Source organism: Littorina saxatilis, linkage group LG17, assembly GCF_037325665.1.
Source record: "Littorina saxatilis isolate snail1 linkage group LG17, US_GU_Lsax_2.0, whole genome shotgun sequence".
NCBI classification, from domain to species: domain Eukaryota; kingdom Metazoa; phylum Mollusca; class Gastropoda; order Littorinimorpha; family Littorinidae; genus Littorina; species Littorina saxatilis.
In genome coordinates, this window is record NC_090261.1 from 52140565 (window position 1) to 52147135 (window position 6571).

Here is a 6571-nt window from a genome sequence, read left to right on the forward strand (position 1 = left end):
CTGAATCTAAAAATATATACATATGTCATGTTTACTCTTAAAATGTGATCACAATTAACGAAAATAGATTAATTAGTCTTACGATTAAAATTTAAGAAATCGATCCAAAAATGATCTCATCTTATTCTTTATCATTTCCTGATTCCAAAAACATATAGATATGATAGGTTGTATTCAAAACAAGCTCCGTAAGTTAACAAGAATATAGAAAAGCGCGCTTTCCTGCTCAGCACAATACGCTACCGCGCTATTCTGGCGTGTAATTTCACTGCGTTTTGCACGTGGAAGGTGAGCGATTTCCTTCTCGCGGGGATTGACGAAACTGTACTGTCTTGGTGAAAAACTACAGTGCGTTCAGTTTCATTCTATGAGTTCGACAGCTTGACTAAAATTAATGTAGTAATTTCGCCATACGCGACTTGTCTGTTTTTGTTTTGGTATTTTTCTTCAAATTTTTTTTTATTTATTTGAATAGTACACGACATCCATACTCTCGGGGAATAAGCAATGAAAGTAGCGCCTCTACATAAGAGCGCTTTTCCTTGAGGCTATCCTAATATTCAATGCAGGGTGTTGATACATTGTACCATCTGCTTGGTTTTGTTACCTAGCTGTAAGACATCTTCTGAAGATGGACACACACCACTGAGCACAGACACTACCAAGGCAGTTCGATAAAGACGACAACAAAAGTCCCAAGCAACGTCTCATCCAATACGGCATCGTGTCTCTGCTGCTGGCCAAGGGGGCATGTCAGAGTTGCGGAAGAAAGAATCGGTAAGTGTCTCCCTAAAAATGTGATTTACAGTCTGCAAATCTCTCTCTCTCTCTCCCTCTCTCTCTCTCTCTCTCTCTCTCTCTCTCTCTCTCTTTCTCTCTCTCTCTCTCTGTCTCTCTCTCTCTCTCTCTCTCTCTCTCTCTCTCTCTCTCTCTCTCTCTCTCTCTCTCTCTCTCTCTCTCTCTCTCTCTCTCTCTCTCTCTTTCTCTCTGATTGTTTTTGCAATCTTCCTTTCAAAACACATTTTCATCACAACAACTTCCACCATCACCATCTCACCCATCGCCACCTTATCACTGGTTCAAAGAAAACGAACATACTATGAGACATATTCCTTCAATGTACCGCAATCCTCCATACATGCGGTACAACCCATATATTGACACATCTTTTCTTGGGCAAAAACCTATGTACTATCCCTACATCAGCATGCAACAAGGTCAACATGTGTTTGAAACTCTAGTTTGAATATTTGTTGCTCACGGCCAATCTTCTAACGGATTTTTGTATTATTGACATATAACTTAACTATAATTCAGTGATTGAAATTCTTTGAGAGAAGAAAAAGGACTTCATCACCACTTAAAGCTATTTCATATTGTGACATTGTTAACTAATCTAAAATTCAGTAATTGCAATTCTTTGAGAGAAGAAAAAGGACTTCATCATCAACTCAAAGCTATTGCATATTGTGACATTGTTAACTTAACTAAAATTCAGTGATTGCAATTCTTTGAGAGAAGAAAAAGGACTTCCTCATCAACCCAAAGCAATTGCATATTGTGATATTGTGACATTGTTAACTTAACTAAAATTCAGTGATTGCAATTCTTTGAGAGAAGAAAAAGGACTTCATCACCAACTCAAAGCTATTGCATATTGTGACATTGTTGTTTATACTACAACATTAATTAATCTGTTATATTGTATCTAGAATTGTGTTTATGAACTATAATTGTTTATATTTCATTTGTACACATTTCAGCTTCCTCCATATTCCGTCATCGTACATTTTTGTTAGGTTTCTAAACTAATCTTATGGCATCTTCAAATAATAATTGTCAAAATCATTGGCTTCTCAAAGAAGGACTCCATATCGGCCATTTAAACATTAACCATGCATATAACAAAATAACAGACATATTATCTTTACTTTCAAACAACGGTAACAACTTTCATATTTTTGGCTTTACGGAATCTCGACTATCTAACATGATACCTGATTCAGATATTTCCATTTCAGGTTATAATACATTACGAAGAGATTCTACAAAACACTTAGAAACTGGCTTGTTAGTTTATATTAACGAATCAATAATTTACAAGCGTCTTCAACATCTTGAAACACCTGGTGTTGAATGCATTTGGTTAGAAATAGGATTAAAAAGATCAGCACCAATCATTGTTGGTTTTTGCTACCGAAATCCAGCAGAAAAGGTTCACTGGTATGATGAATTCATGGATATGATGGATACAGTTTCAAATGAATCAAAAGAAATAATTCTTCTAGGAGATTTTAATATTGATCTTCTGAAACAAAATAAAACTTGGTTGGACACTATTAATCTATTAAATATACATCAAATGATCCAAAATCCAACAAGAGTTACTCCCAATTCTAAAACACTCATTGATCATATTTATGTTTCTGAAAAACGTCATATCAAAGAAACATGTGTACCCTTTTTTTCTGTCAGTGACCACTTTCCCATTTGTATCACTTGGTCTCGTAAAGGGGTTAAAATTCCAAGGGTTGGTCACAAAACTATTACATATCGTTCATTCTCTCATTTCAGTGAAAGTGCATTTCTTTCTGATCTCAAAAATAGCCCACTTTCAAATACTTACAATTTTACAAATCCTGACGAAGCTTTAGAGTTTTGGACATCTATTTTCATTATCATTTACAATAAACATGCACCACTGAAAACACATCGAGTAAAGCAGACAGAAAAACCCAAATGGATCGACCAAGACATAGAAAATGCTGCAAATTACCGTGACTTCTTAAAACAACATGGTACCCACGAAGAGTACACACAACAAAGAAATAAAGTAAATTCCTTGAAACGAAAAAGTAAACAACATTATTTTCAACATCTCATTACATCTAAACAAGATTCAAAATCTATTTGGAAAGCAATTAACCAACTCACAAACAAAGAAACGTCAACAAAATCTTCACAAATAATTGACATTTCTGCAGATACACTCAATGACCATTTCTCAAAAATTGCTGATAAAGTAATTTCTTGTGATCGGACACAGTCAAATAATTTAGAACATTTAAAGGAATACTGCAATTCAAAACAGATACATTTTCAGCATACACTGCCACCAATGACTATACTGGATGTTTACTCTCATCTTCAGCATCTAAAACAAACCGGAACACGTGACATAGATGGTCTGGATGCAAAAATTATAAAAATGGCAGCTCCAGTTATCACAGATACATTGACATTTATCTATAACCTTTGTATTGACAAAAGCTATTTTCCTAAACAATTCAAACAGGCTAAAGTGATTCCTCTCTTTAAATCAGGAGATACTACAAATCCTTCAAATTATAGACCAATATCAATTCTATCAATCCTTTCAAAGCCTCTTGAAAAACATATCAATAAACACATCCTTTCTCACTTTGAGAACAATAAATTGATCCATGATAATCAATCAGGTTTTAGGCAAAAACACTCATGTCAAACAGCGCTTATTAGTTTAGTAGACCAATGGCTGACAAACATTAATAATAATCAGTTCTGTGCTGCTCTATTTGTTGACTTTGCTAAAGCTTTTGACCTAATTGACCATAAACTCCTTATCAAAAAGCTTGAGATTTATGGAATTGCAACAGATTCCATAAACATTTTAACATCTTTCCTGTCAGACAGACAGCAAAGTACTTATCTGAAACAATCATACTCTTGTAAGCAAACAGTAAGATTTGGAGTACCACAAGGTTCTATTCTTGGTCCATTACTATTTTCTATATATATAAACGACCTACCTCTATTTGTAAAATGCATGTGTGAACTATTTGCAGATGATACTACAATTCATTCTAGTCACCAAGATCTTAATAAACTAGCAAATATCCTCCAAGAAAACATTGAACGATTACTTGAATGGTCAGAACTAAACCATATGTCACTGAATCCAAATAAAACTAAATGCATGCTACTTACCACGAGGCAAAAAAGACAAAATCTAACATCTAAATTTCCGACATTGCTAATACGAAATCAAGATGTTACCGAAGTTGATAGCCATAAAGTCTTGGGAATAACTATTGACAATAACCTGTCTTGGTCAAAACATGTAGATACACTTTGTAAAAACACATCCAAAAAAATATTTCAGTTATCAAAAATCAAACACTTTCTAGACCTTCGCACAAGAAAACTGTTTTTTCAGGCACATATTCAGTCAGCTATTGACTATGCGTCCACAGTGTGGGACTCTGCAAGTGCAAATACTTTGAAACACTTGGGCAGTTTACATAGAAGAGCTGTTAAATTAATTATTTTAAAAAATACATCTCTTTCCATGACTGATTATAAACGATTGCAAATTCTTCCTATCAGAGATAGATTTGCATATAACAAAGGTGTGATGATGCATAGAATTATGTCAGGGAATGCCCCTACACTCATTGCCTCAAATTTCAAAATAAATCATTATAGAAAATGTAACAAATTAATTACACCAACTCCAAGAATTGACCTATACAAGTCGAGTCTATCATATTCTGGAGCAATTATGTGGAACGCCATTCCAAATATAATTAAATTACGAATTCATGAAACATCATTCAAGGAATATTACATGCTGTTTCTTTTACAAAACTTATAAAAACTATTATCAAGCAGCTGGCAAAATATAACTGTACTCTCTGATTATATTGAAAAACATGATTATATATAATTCATGAAGGATTTTTATTTTATTTTATACAAACACATATTTCCCTGTTATATATATAATTTTCAAGCATTGCTAAAGAATCCTAATGCATCTTAAAATGTCTTATTGGTTGCTTGACATGTTAATTATGGTAAATATGTCATTTGTACTATTGTTAAACTTATCTTTTATTTCTTCTTGTTTGTTACCCCTCAATGGGCGAGGGCCGGATGAAAAGAAGCATGTATGCATTGCTTATTCTGTCACCCTCGTAAAATAAATTTCAATTCAATTCAATTCAATTCTCTCTCTCTCTCTCTCTCTCTCTCTCTCTCTCTCTCTCTCTCTCTCTCTCTCTCTCTCTCTCTCTCTCTCTCTCTCTCTCTCTCTCTCTCTCTCTCTCTCTCTCTCTGCCAAACATATATGCATTTACCATCCAAAGCACTGCATTTTCCGAGGAAAGATATCATTATAAACAGAGAGAGAGAGAGAGAGAGAGAGAGAGAGAGAGAGAGAGAGAGAGAGAGAGAGAGAGAGACAAGGAGAGAGACAGAGAAAGAGAGAGAGAGAGAGAGAGAGACAAAGAGATAGAGTAAACAAGTATGAAACAATAACAACAAAACAACAACAAGAACATTACACACATAGAAGGACAGTATTGTCATAAAAACAACAACAACAACAAACACAACAGCCACAACAACAACCACAACAACTGACAAGATTTCTAGGTGTGGAACCTCTCTCTCTCTCTCTCTCTCTCTCTCTCTCTCTCTCTCTCTCTCTCTCTCTCTCTCTCTCTCTCTCTCAATGATGGCTCCCTCGCTTGGGGTATGCAGTGCCAGGCACTGCACTTCTACTTAATTATTATTATAAATCGGCACTTTACCGTAATACAATTTATGCATGAGAATGGCTTTGTTTAATTTGAGATGCTTTTCCAGTGGAAGAAAGTTAAGCATTTTTAATTTCATATCTGTTGAGGCATTATCCTTTACGATGAGTTTAGCCGAGCGACGATAGAGAGAGTCTAACTTTTTCAAGTGGACATCACTGCTGCCATCCCAGAGCGTCGAAACATAATTAATGTGAGGCATTACATGAGCATGGTGGAACATTTCCAGAGTCCTTCTGTCCGTAAATTGCTTTAACTTGGATAGGAGGAAAACGTTCTTGGCTACTTTCTTGCAAATATGCTGTAATTGTGCCTGCCAGAGAGAGAGAGAGAGAGAGAGAGAGAGAGAGAGAGAGAGAGAGAGAGAGAGAGAGAGAGAGCTGTGGGTCAGTGTGTACCTGCGTGCTGATGGAAGAAGGAGGTGGGGAGTTGATTGATCTGTGTTGCTGGATGGCCTTGATCGTGTGTGACATGCGTACTCTTGATGTCAAGACGAAATACGAGTACCAGCTACGCTGTACGTTTGCATGCTCGAAGTGAACCAGTTGACTCATATCGGCTGCACTCTTACCCTATCCTCTGTGTGTGTGTGTGTGTGTGTGTGTCTGTGTCTGTGTCTGTGTCTGTGTCTGTGTCTGTGTCTGTGTCTGTGTCTGTGTCTGTGTCTGTTTCCGTGTGTCATTGTGGGGGTGGGTGTGTTTAACAAATTGCCAGTCATTCTTCTGCAGTGTTTTACTGATTTAATCTTTCGTCTAGTGTGAAGGACCTGAGGCGGGGGACAACTTTTGATGACACGCTGTTCCTTCCTGCAGCCAGACAGTCAATCAGTTACACACTGCCAGTTAACGCCTCGGGCACTGTTTTAGGTTGATGACATTCGAGCGAATACCAATAACAAACGCACCCAGTGAACAGTGAAAACTGTTTTGACGTGGGTTTTTTTTTTTACAAATACAGAGGGGATTTAAGCTCTCTCTCTCTCTCTCTCTCTC

At 36.3% G+C, this 6571-nt stretch overlaps 1 protein-coding gene across 1 annotated transcript in view; it reads left to right on the forward strand.

The window, feature by feature from the left end:
• Nucleotides 1–6571, forward strand: part of LOC138953877 (uncharacterized) — a gene marked incomplete in the record, with an annotated part of 11508 nt that overhangs the window by 1365 nt on the left and 3572 nt on the right. Inside the window, 1 exon segment of the mRNA XM_070325838.1 lies at nucleotides 612–736.